Below are 13,042 nucleotides of genomic sequence, written 5' to 3'. Positions count from 1 at the left end.
CGGCACGCCCTCTTGACTGGCCCTGTTTTTGGACTTTTTTGTGAGATGTACTGTTATGTTTGGGTTCTGTTTTTCCTTGTGTGTCTCCCTTGGTCTTGTTAAGTGTACTCCTGCCCTTCCTCGTGTCAACCAATCAGTGCCCTCAGCCACTTGTCTTGCCCCAGGTGTGTCTTGTTGTGTCATTAGTGTGTGTGTGTGTGTGGGGGGGTGTGGGGGGGTGTGGGTGTGTGTGTGTGTGTGTGTGTGTGTGTGTGTGTGTGTGTGTGTGTGTGTGTGTGTGTGTGTGTGTGTGTTAGTCTCCTGTCTGCGTCGATTCCTTGTCATTTTCTTCCCGTCATGCTGCTAGTTTTTTGCCTTGTTGTCCTCCCCACATTTTTTTTTTTTTACTGCTTTTTGGAGTTAGCTTTTGTTTTGAATTATACAATTCCTTTTTTGTCCATCACCTGCTTCCCTGCGTTTGGGTCCTCTGCGACAGAAGTCTTGACTTGGGACTTGACTCGGACTTGGGGGCAAAGACTTGAGACTTACTTGTGACTTGCAAAACAATGACTTACTCCCACCTCTACTGGTCACAAAAGTATTGTTAAACTATTCGGATATCATGGTGTTATTAACAGTATTAATAAAACATGTTACACAATTTACAGGACAATGTATCTGATAAACAGGGTTAGGGTTAGGGTTTTTCCCCATTCACATGACATTGACAGAGCTGCCAACCTACTGAAATTTACTTCCGGAACGATTTGTCTGAATTTCCATATTTTTTTTACCTTTTATCAAGAACATTATCATGGGACTCCGTTGCCGCAGTATATTTTACGTTATATCTATCACACTAAATTATTAGCGGAAATGCATTAATGGCAATGACTGTATACTATCCTCAGAAGGCAATTTAATTGTGCAAATGAATGTTAATGCTTCAAAGAATAAATCAATCAAAAATAATAAAATATCTGCTTAGCAGTGACATTCAAACAATGCACATTAGTTGCACATTAATTTTTAAGCAAAGGCAGCAGTCCCCAAACTTTTTTAGTGCCACTAACTACAGGGAGTCCTCGAGTTACGACGTTTGGACTTAACGACGCCCGTGCCTCGTCCGTAACACCTTCTTTTTCATTAACATTTCCCACTTTAATCACCGATTTAAAGCTGTGTTTAGTGATGAGTCCTGCAACAAAGATACGGCGATGCACGCGCCAAGCTCACAGAACAATCCCCAGTTGGTGCGCGTACCACTTTAAGATAATCACGTGACTGATGCATGAACTGTGTCGACCAAGCAAAAACGCGCTATACTGTGTAAATAAGGAAGTGCGTCTGTCAACGGGATGTTACTGCTGAAACAACGGAAATCTTACAGTTCCTTGTGGATGTCTTTGTGGATTATGGAGCAGCTCCAGGGAAACGAAAATTGTCTGTCGTGTGGTACCAACTCCTCTCTGAAAATAAGGTATTTATTTCAATCTCTTTGTTCCTCTCAGCTTTTCGACTTGTCTTATTCCCATTCTAATTCAAATAAATTTCAAGGTAACTCTTAGTTTACTATTTCAATGTTTGATTTTTTTGCAGGTGAAATGTTTCATTTGTTTGTCAGAGCTGTCTTATACCAACGAAAGCCCCTAATATAGGCAATTTATTTAATCTTAAAGTTAAATTTATTGATTTGCTTGTTTAATTTTCAGACAATCAAACAAATGGTGGCCAACAAGTACCAGGAGGAACAGGAACAAGTAAAAAAGGAAGTACAGCAAGCTGTGGCAGTGAGTATAACAACTCACATGTGAACCTATTTGAACATGAAGGCTTACTTGGTTCTGACCTGTCACTACATTAATTAGAATTTGCAGTTAAGTTAAGTGTTGGGAATGCAATATGTTCCATAGTCACACTGCTGACAATTTAGCCCAGGTCAAAAGGGGCATGATGTTGGATTGGGCCATAATCTATAAAGTTAAGTGTCTTGTGAGTGATGCAGCGCCAAACATGAAAGCATCTGCTCGACAACTCCAAACTTGTCATTCAATTTGCATTGCACATTAATAATTTATTAGTTAGAAAATCATGCAATTAGGTCCCACACTTACAGCCACCAGAAACAAAGCTAGGCACATTGTCACATATTTTTGTTCAAGCAATATAGCCAAGGAGAAGTTCGCTCAGGAGCAGCAACAGATGGGACAGTCAACTCTGAAACTCATCAATAGTTACATCCACCCATTTTTATTAGAATTTTCAAGAAATGCGAAAATAAAACTGAATAGAAACGCTAGAAATTCGAAAACGGGCCCAAATTAGCAAAACAAAGTTTTACGCTTAGAGGGGGTGGATTTTGAAGAGTATCGAACAAAGGAAACAGGTTTTGTGAATAAACGCTGGCAAGACCGGATACACGTTGCACATTTTGATATTACATCACACGTACGTTTGTAGTCCCAAAGCAATGTCGGATGATAACGTTAAGGTATGTTTGGGGGGACGGCAAAACAGAAATCTTTTTTGAATTAATTAAAGAAGTGAATATTAATACACATTTTAATGGAAAACAGCAAAGAAATGCTACGGTTTATCAAGAATTACAAATGAAAACTCATACGACGTCATCGCACGGGGCAGTCGCTTTCTGGTCTTATTCTTCTTTTAAATTACTGGTGGATCACATCTCTATGGTGTATACCGCCACCTACATCGGCGGAGTACCCTCTCAATGTTTGCAAAAGAAGAATAGATGGAAACGGGCATGTCCGTATTGCGCATTTTCAGTAAATTCGCTTTATTTGTTTTAAACAATTGGATGGAAACCTGACGAATATAGGTGCCAACATACTGAAACAGAGCTGTCAAGGCTGCATGATGAGAGGGAACCAGTGTGGGTATCTCTGGCCTCCCTAAAGATGGATGTGACTTGACTGACAGCTGATGAGTTCACCATCATAAGAGAAGCACTTGTAGTGCTTGCTTCATTTCATCAAGCTACAGTGGCATTGTTTGAAGAGAGGCGAGTGTTAGGTTCAGAGGTCATCCAGATGAATGAACATGCTATATTTTGCACTTGAGCGTTACGCTTCAACCTTGCACACGCAGGCATCCATACAATTACACAAACACCTGAAGTGTCAGACACTGCTTCCAGTCCGGAGTCTATGAGTGTCTCAACCTTAGCTACACTTCTAGACCCCAGATTCAAATCACTCGGGTTCCACAGCTCCTCCCGGTGCACTGAGGCCAAAACCAGACTGCGGTCTGAACGTGTGTGTCATCGGTAGTGTTGGGAACATTTCTTTAAAAAAGTAATTAGTTATAGTTACTCATTACTTGCTTAAAAAAGTAACTGCGTTAATAGTAACTCATTACCAGGAAAAGTAACTATTTTCACTACTTTAAAAATAAGTTTTATATCAAACAATTTGTATTTTTAATCTTTTTAAAATATATTATTATTATTATATTTTTATACAAGGAATTCAAATTACGTCCAGGCTATATAGGGTGTTTTCATTTATTATTGTGAGTTTCTATGTCACACAAGTGCCTCACTCCATAATATGACACATAATTTAATAATAGTAATAATAATAATAATAATAATTCATTACATTTGGAGTGGTGATGTATGTTCTACCACTGCCAGTTACTACAGCAATCAGAATAATAATACAAATAAATTACTCCAAGATTTCCTGGGCATTTTTTATGATTGTTGCAGGCTAAAATAATCAATAATAGATCAAAGAAATTGTCAATGTTAATAAAATATACAGTGCTTAATGCTATCAAGGCCAAAATCATAGCCATAACTACTACTGTATTTACTCCTCAGAATCATCAGCTTCCACTTGATCTCTCTGAAAAAAATATACTTTTGTACGCTTTAAAATATGAGAGTATGGGGATATTTTTAGTTTATAATTCTACACATTTAAAGACATGTTTAATGATTGATTTACGTCAGAAAACTGCTGAACTCTAGTCTTAACACGCATCATTCACATACAAATGTCACTCCATTGCCTCCATGAGTGTGAGCATATTTCTTTCAACAATAAGAGTAATACAATTGTTGGCACTATTAATTACACTAGGCGAGCGTGTCGCTATGACTTACCAGTAACTTCGCTGTTATGGTGCTTGTGGAGTCGCAATATGGCTCTTGGTGGATCATGATTGTCAATAAATCGCTCCTCATGGCGGCCGTTTTTTCGGCAAATCTCGACTGTTATTTTTGATTAATGTTACTCTTGTCAAAGTTGTCAAACCAGTTTGGAAGCTGATGATTCTGAGGAGTAAATACAGGCCAGGACGTGGACTCTTTGCTAAAATGCTAAAATATGCTAAGCTTTAAGGTCCAGAAGGAAGAAGGACGAGGCCCGACAACAGTGCCTCTACCTGTGCGCAAATGACATTTTCAGAGCTAGTCACCGCACAATGAAGCTTACTTCGAGCCTTGAATATAATAAATAAATTGTAACGCAACGCATATCTCATACAATAACGATAACGGCGTTTCAAATATGGGGCGAATAATTAGTTAGATTAGTCCGTTTATATAAAAAAAATAACAGAGTTACCTAACGCCGTTAGTTTAAACGCCGTTATTCCCAACACTGGTCATTGGGCGCACAGACAAGGCCCAGCCCAGCTGTCTGCAAACACATCTGGCATATTATTCATCATTAATTGATATTTTTGGAAATTGTACTAAAATGTTGTTGTTTTTTGTGTGGCAGTACTTGGATGATGAAGTGGGGAGACTTGGAAGAAGTGCAATTGCAGATGCAATATCTGAAGTGCAGCGCTACTTAGCAGAGCAGAATATTGGACAGACTCAAGATCCTCTGGTATATTGGAAGAGCCAGCAGACAGGCTATCCCAACCTCCTCCTGCTAGCCAAAGAGTTCCTGTGTACGCCAGCATCATCAGTGCTATGTGAGCGTGTGTTCTCCAAGGCAGGAGAAATCACATGCAAGAAACGCAACACACTACATTTTAAAGCATTGGAAAAACGTATTTTTTTAAATAAAAATTTGTAAAGACAGTAACTCCACAAGCATCCTCATTCACATCATTTGCACTTAGATTTGTTCTCATTATGACACATGTTCTGATTATTATTAGCTAGAGAGAGTCTGAGTGCTAACGGGCTTCCGGACTTCCGTGCCTGTACCTGGATCTCACAGGCTCTTTATTTTCTAGACCACCCAACACACTTAATAATATTCTGCTATGCTTTGTGCACAAACATCCGTTGCACCACAAGTACTGCTGTCACTGTTGCAGAAATGCTCAGTTCGGACCAAACTACTGTCACAATCCAGCATTGGTTACAATGTCTGAGCCGGGACTACAGTCTACAAGTAGAAGAAAGATCTCTATCCAGCCAAGGTAGAAATGGATTTCAGCTGAGAATTGATTCATGAGACACTGCAAACTTTTCCATGATGTGACACCAGAAGTACCTCATTTGGTGTTTAAATGTATGCCAGGGTAAATATTTGTGCAGCGCATAAGATTAAGTTGATATCATACAAGACCTCCGAGATGAAGTGCAGCAGAGCTACAAGAGAACTGTTTATTTATGCTTTGGCATTTTTGCAAAATGCACGTACTCTGGATAATGTTTGCTTAAACCTTAGTTGGATTTGTAATGTTTTCACATCACATGAGCTGACTCATTCTTCAAACAGCCTTAATAACTTGAATGCTGCCATTGAAAGACAAAACATTCCAGAAGCGGTGAAGGAGGCGATGGAGGCGATGTTATTATCTAAATTTGAAAGTGAGGAGCAACTAAAAGACAGAACCCTACATTGCAACAATTCCGCTGTGGAGTGGTGTCCTGCTTCAACACTTAAAAAAAAAACGAGAGACACAAACGCTTTGGCAGAGAACTGGTTCTGAACAACCATTGGGTAACCAAATGTCTGTTTTTGTTCGGACATGTCCTCCTTTTGGAGGCAAAAAAAGGATCCGGGCAGATTTTCAAATTTCCTGTCAAATGTCTGGATTTTGTGTCTATGCTGGCCGTTTCACTCCAAGAGCACTCTTTTTCACTCAACAGCAGATGTAGCGCATGTGTTACCTGCATTCAACCCAGCATGAGCAACAGCGTCTATATGGGGTAGATGCCACGGACTTCCAACTTCCGGGTTTCACACATCTGCGTCGTTTCTGGCCACTGATGGCCGTCTTCCAACACTCGCACCCCCACCCCTGCGCCCCCCAACCACGCAGAGGGAGTCGATTGGTGAAATAATAATTGCAAAAACATAATGCAGTATTCTTCAAATTACAATGAACCACACAGGCTGCAATGTAAATCATGTATGTATTTCAAATAAATACTAATGATAAAAAACTGGAATAAACACAAAACAAATCAACACCTTAGACAATGCACTTACAAGATCTGGAATGCAGTTTAAATAGTATTGGACACTTTGCAAGTCCAATCGTAACCAGCTTCAACAAGTGCGATGATGTGGCCTTTTAATAGAATATTAACTTGAGCATTTGTGGTTCGTCTTTCTTGATTCTTCTTCTACGCTATACGTTAACTCCCTGTGGCTGCGCTACAGCGCCACTCCAGACTTGGCATATACATTACAGCCATTAAACGTCCTCAGCGTCTTCTTTTGGACACATGCATGTCTTGAAACGTTTCTGTGTTTATAAGATACTTTTGAGGAACGAAGCCGGCTTTGCTTCCGTGTGAACAGGGCCTAAATAGGAGCAAACCATCGAGACAATAGCAAACACTTGGACATGGGACTAATGGCAGAGGTCGTTGATAGAAGACACAAGGAATTACACAAGGATGACGAGAACATTGACAACAGAGACACATCACAACTATGGGCTCGGCACACAGGAGGCGACGGCGCTCGCTCTCAATTCATTTCGGGAGCAGGGCGACAAGGTGAAAATCGCCTTCCCACCTCCCCTTCTGCGACATGCGACATTCATCCATGTGAAAATAGACGTGCATGCAGAGGCCTGCGACGCAATACTAGAAAGTGGAAAATGTTTCAACTTTTGTCGCTGTCGCCGGGGGCTACAACCAATCAGCGAAGGTTTCATTAATGAGCCAATGAATGCAGGGCATGCTACACAGTGGGCTAGTCAGAAAAATGGAGGAGCTAATTTTTAGCATTTTAGCAGTATCTAAGTATAAGTTTGTAAAAAAAAAAAAAGTACGATACCTTCACACAACGATTTTCCGTGACATCAACAAAAAGGTCGGTGCATGAGAGCTTGTTAGTACAGGGTTAATTTGTCCAGTAAGGTTTCTTTACCGTTTTTGTAACAGTTAATAGATAGTTCCCACGAAGTCAGCCGGTAGGCGTGTCCAGCTTCTTCCCACTATAATTTTTGAAACATTGCGGTTTAAAGTCTAGACAAAAATATAAAACGACGCTTATCAAAAGGCTAAATTGACGGAAATGAGCATACAAAACTCCACGTTGTACCAGGAAAGCTTACAGGCAAACGGCAGCGGTACATTAAAAAATTTGTATATACACTGGGTGGGGTCACATTCACGGTTTAGGGGTAGAGTTCGCCAGTCCGCGAGCTGGCGGACTCAGTAACAGGGGTTAATTTTCACAAAGAACGCTGGGGTGACGACCGGGGCCTTCCCCCGCTGGGCCTGGGGTTCGGGGGTGTCGGCCGCCCTCCGGTGCCCCCATCTCCCCCTTCTGCCCCCGGTGTTCCGTCCTTCCACACGGCGGGGGGTGGGGTGGGCGCGGCTGCCCTCTCCGCTCCGCTGTCCGGCCCCTCTTCGGCGCCGGTGCCTGGGTGCGGGTGGTCCCCGGGGGCTGGGGGTCGGGGGTTGGGGGGCTGCCGGTTGGTCGGGGTGGGGTCGGGGGGGGGGCGGCTTTGTTGGGGGGGGGCGGTGGTGGGGGTTGCGGGGTGGGGGGGTGCTGGGGGTGGGGGGTGTCTGGGGGATTGGGGGCATGGGGGCGGCTGGGGCTGGGTTGGGGTGGGTGGCGGGGGTGGATGGGGGGCGGGGGGTTGTGGGGGGGGCGGGGGTTGGGGGCCGGTGGGGTGCCTGGTGGGCCTGCAGTGCCCCGTCCTGCTGCGTTGGGCCCTGGTGGGGCCCGGGGGTCGTCCTTTGGCGCTGCCGCGGCCTGGGGGGCCCTGAGGTGTTGCGCTTGCTCTGTTCCGGCGGGGGTCGACGGCTCCCCTCTTTGGTGGAGATTTTCATGCATGCCAGATCCACCACACCAGCATCTACCGAAACTCAGACACAATCTGTTTCCTCCTCAGGTTATTGAATCGGTGGAGGCTGGTGTCTCGGATCTCACGCGGCTTCGTCTGTCCTTCCTTCCTTTTCTCGGTCTCTCCGTTGGTCTCTTGAGGCCTCCCTGATTTTATGTTTTTTGGATTTGTTGGGGTCTGGATGTTTCTTGGGCTGGGGAGGAGTTCTGGTGGGGGGTGTCTGGTCGGTGCTGGATTTCACCTTCCTTGGTTTTCTTCGGTCCCCTCGGGTCTCCTGGTGTTCGATTTAGGTGAACGGTATGAGATTTTTTTTCTAATAGGTTTTCTGGTGAGCTAACAAACACACGCACGCACGCACGCGCGCACGCACACACACATACTCACCCACACACACAAAAAAAAAAAATGTATGTATGTATGTATGTATATATGTATATATGTATGTATATATGTGTATATATATATATATATATATTTAAAAAAAAAAAAAAAAAAAGAGCAATGATGATGACATTTCCGAATGAACAATACTGAGCTCTTAAAGAAAAAGAAAAAAAAAAAGAAAAAAAAAATTTGAACTGATCACCGGGATCCCTATACATTGAAGAAGGAAGATCACGCCAGCCACCGGTCACATACATGGACACCGTAAACTACCTTATAAATGTGAAGAGTGTCAAGTGAATTAATTTAATTATAACTGTTTGATTTATAATATTACTATTTAGAAGTGGACATAACTGCTTTAATTTACTCAGTATGTCTCTGTGTGAGAATTCAAGGTGATGTGGGGGGTTGAAGCGAATGTTTTAAATAGATTCCTTTGTCTTTATAAACCGGTTGAGCAAGAGGGGGTCTAGTGACACCTCTTCTGGCTCTGAAAACAACGTAAATCTTTATCTTGTGAGAAGAGGGGGAAGTTTGGTGACGTGTATTGATGTATTATGTGACTGTCTGAGAAGGAGAGGATTGGCCGAAGAAGACAGAGGAGGGGTTTGAAGAGTCACGAAAGGACACTAGTGTTTGGGACAAGAGGAGGAGCATCACACATGAGGGAGAGAAGGCCGGCGTTCGGTCGACTCATGTGTCCATAAGCTTATGTGAAAATAAATCCTGATTTCACCGATCTCATTGTCTGAGTTTGATAATCAACATTATGAACCCGGGGAAACAAGTCTTGAATTTCCTAACAAGTGCGTATACCTTTGAGCAACTAAAGGCTGTAGCGATAATTGATGTTGTCTTTTTGGACTAATTAAACATTTGATTGGCGCATGAGGAAGTCGTAATTCCCTCAATCGCCTATAAGGGCACCACGTTCTGTTTACTTTCTGTTTTGGAGAAACACAATGAATAAAATCCAAATCCTCATTTATTTGTTCATAATCTGAAAACGCCACATTCAATGTTCGTGGTTATTTGTATTAATAAAATAATTACTAATCCACTCAGACACAAGCACGATTGAGACTGAACAAAATTTAGAAAAACATGCATTTATTCACTACATTTACACATACAGAATCAAAACACTGCCTACCTAACTATCATACGGTAAAAAGAAAATGAATAAAATGAAGCTAATAAAAATAAGAAAGGAACAATTTACGAGGTAGAAAGGAAAGGTTTGACTTGCCAAATCTGTGAGGTATTCGAAATGGAAGTTGCACAAGCGATATGTCAAATTGGCTATGAGACGTGCAACTTACTGGAGTGAGTTGAATCGAGCTAGCGGAGGGAAGGTCGATTGAAGAAAAAAATTGCTCCCAAAAAGGCAAGGGAAAAAAATACAAATATTCCACAGTTAGATGAGGTGCAACGCAGCTTGGGGCTCCCAGCAGATGAGGGGCAGACGAGGTTTAAAAGGGGAAAAAGGCGAAGCAGGAACGAGAGGGCCGGAAACAAGAGCACTGAACGAGGTTCGTGCCGACTGTTTTAAAGTTGCGGGGCGTGTCTGTCAAAAAGGGGGCGCGGGCCAGAGACTTTTAACTCTTTGACTGCCAGACGTTTTCAGAAAAGGGATGCCGTCAGTGCCAGCCGATTTAAGCATTTTGACTGATCTTTCAAGGTCCACAGAAAATGTTCTGTTTGGACTATGGAAACACACATACTACCAAATGAAAGATTGGACTTTCATCTTTCATCAGAAAAAAAAGTTTGTTTCTACCTTATTCCGTTCTTTAGTAATCAACAATAGAAAATGGTTAGTTTCATCCGATTTCGCTTGTTTTGGACTCAAATACGGAGAAATCAAGCTTTTAGTGAAACGATATTATTTCATGCATTCTAGTGAATTTTACACTTCTTTTTGTCCATGAATGATGCCACAAACACCTAAATAGTGCTTTACTTCTATAAAACACTACCACCAAGAATGAAAAAGTGTTTTTTGATAGCAAAATACGTTTATTTACATTCAACAGTGTAACAATTTGACAACAACCGGTCTGAGGTGGTGAGATTGATGAGCCTGGGATGGATCCGGCGGCCTTGTAGACCAGATGTGGAATGATGTCTCCCTCCTCTGTGAACTCCTCTTTGAACTCCAGATAACCTCTCCCTCACCTCCTGGGATCCAGACCCTCTGGGTGCAGAACATTTTCATTTAGTCACTTATAAACATACATATTCTTCATTTTGAAAGAGCATCTGGTAGTTTTTGTTAGTTGGGATTAGTAAATGTTATTTGATTAAGATCCGTAGGTCCTCTGCTGTTGGAACAGGAAAAGGTCTATTTGTGTGACATTGAAATAGAGCCCAGCCTTTGACTGAGTTTAATGACATTCGCACATTCATTAATACAACAGAAAGAGCTTGTAAATATTTATTTTTCAAATGGGTTCCATCGTCTGATCAAATTTTTTCTAGGAAACCCATATAATAGTATGTAATGTTTTACCACGATATTTACTGTTCTAGATTTGCATGAATGTGCCTTTAGCCATCCTGAAAGGAATCATTTTACCAGCAAATCCATATATAATCTCAACCCAGGAAGATCACGCCGGCCGGATCGTGAACACAATGGGGAGAGGTTCATATATTCGTACTATTTTATCTTTCTAAATAACACAAGCCTTTAAATCAGGCGATTGTGAGGCAAACGAGAGAGAGAGAGAGCTTCAGGTCACTGCAATTAAAATGAGCACAAACAGATACAATTAAAGACACTAGCATGTGAGGACCTAGGGTCAAGGAAAAATATAATTAACCACATTAAAAGATTTCAGGTTACGAATTACACGAAACTTACAAATATTTACCTTCTCAACGGGTAAAATAAGCATATTATAATTAGAGCCGAAAATAACACAACACTCCTACGTTGAGCAAACCGTCAATTATTCCTAAAATACTAATCAACCCCACCTCTTCTACATAGTAGTGGGTCATATAAAACACAACAGTAATACAAAAACCAGCAAACTCGCTGTTATTTGTTAAATTCCCATTGTACCAATTCAGAAACTGATGCTCCCAAGAAAATAGGCAAAAATTTAGTAGGCTAAACCCAATAATCATCAATTAACGGAAAATAGAGTAATTAAGATTGAAATACATTTTACCAATCATCCTATTTCAAATTCACATATGTTGTTTTCAATTTCCTGAAATACCTTGCTATAGATCACATCTCCCCATCCGACACATTAAAATACCCTGCATACAACCAGTTTACCATATCAATGATCGGAGGTGTCGCATCCCAGATGAGACCATAAGCTTTGAGTAGTCAATGTTCAGTCCTGGCCAGCAGATGGCAGGGCGGCGGATGTTTCAGGCAATGGTCAAAGCAGGCATTGAGATGTTCACTGGAGTCAAAACAGCCGTAGGGGAGATGTCTCTGTAACGAGGCTTGTGCACAGTCACTGGGCATTGTGGAATTGAGCACCCTCATTGTCGGTATGGCACAGGGGAATGACTTTGCTGGGGCGTGAAGTTCTTTGACCTTTGCCACGTCCACCCAGACGCTGGAGGTTGCTGTCTGCAATCGTGGACCCGATGACAGATATCGGCCCTCCCAGGAGCGCCCCTCGACCAATGGATGCACCTGCTTGATCCAATGCACTCAACCGACAGACAGAGGAAGATGAGATCATAGCAAGATAGTTCACTTCCTGCTTTCTCAAAAATGTTTCAACTATACCATAGCTTGTTTTTGGGAATGCCCTTCAAAATAGCTACTAGAAATACTTGCGAATACAATGTAGCAGCAGCTGGGGCGTATCCCGTTTGCAGGTTGTAACCAGTGAGGGCCATCAAGCCCCCATCTGCTTTGGAACTTTAGCATCAGTTTCTGAAATGACACACTCAGAGAAAAAACAAAATATTAAGAATTATTATTATTATTTCGTCTTTAAAAACATTTATTACTTCTCATTCAACTATCTTAAATCTAGCCACAGCTGTACAGATGTAGGTATAATTATGTTAACTCAATATAGCTTGATACAAAATGCATTTTTCTTTATTCATTTGCCTAGAAAAGAGAAAGTTAATAAGTTTATTTTCTGTATCAAAAGTAGTATAGTTTTAAAGACTTTCTATTCAGTCACTAAAAAAATCTAATCTAATGTTTTTCTACAAGAACTCAGCAATGTCCTTTAAATACTGTTTTTTTTTTTTTTTATCATTCTTCTCTTACCGAGAAAAGAGAAAAACTTCCATCACGGGGACACATTATACTCTAACTCCTATCACACACACACACAGGTGTGAGGGAGAGGAAAAATAAAAAATCTTAGCATTATCACATCGCAAAACCTGTTTTACTACATTCCCATTCGAAAAACAAACGCCATTATCACACCAGTCTTAT

The 13,042-nt window shown here is 41.5% G+C and overlaps 1 protein-coding gene and 1 long non-coding RNA gene across 2 annotated transcripts in view; both read left to right on the top strand.

The window, feature by feature from the left end:
• The window catches only part of LOC147184653 (junction plakoglobin a-like), a 125,603-nt gene that overhangs the window by 81,269 nt on the left and 31,292 nt on the right, over positions 1-13,042 (top strand). The window lies entirely within an intron of this gene.
• Positions 299-5,379, top strand: LOC147184654 (uncharacterized). The gene is made up of 3 exons (XR_015094254.1): positions 299-1,459; positions 1,692-1,769; positions 4,734-5,379. It is a non-coding gene; the product is annotated as an uncharacterized LOC147184654 (long non-coding RNA).

Source organism: Leptonotus elevatus, chromosome 1 (assembly GCF_054856555.1).
Source record: "Leptonotus elevatus isolate MCC_2025b chromosome 1, RoL_Lele_1.0, whole genome shotgun sequence".
Lineage (NCBI taxonomy): Eukaryota > Metazoa > Chordata > Actinopteri > Syngnathiformes > Syngnathidae > Leptonotus > Leptonotus elevatus.
The sequence above is the reverse complement of the archived record's forward strand: the minus strand, read 5'-3'. Positions and strand labels throughout refer to the sequence as shown.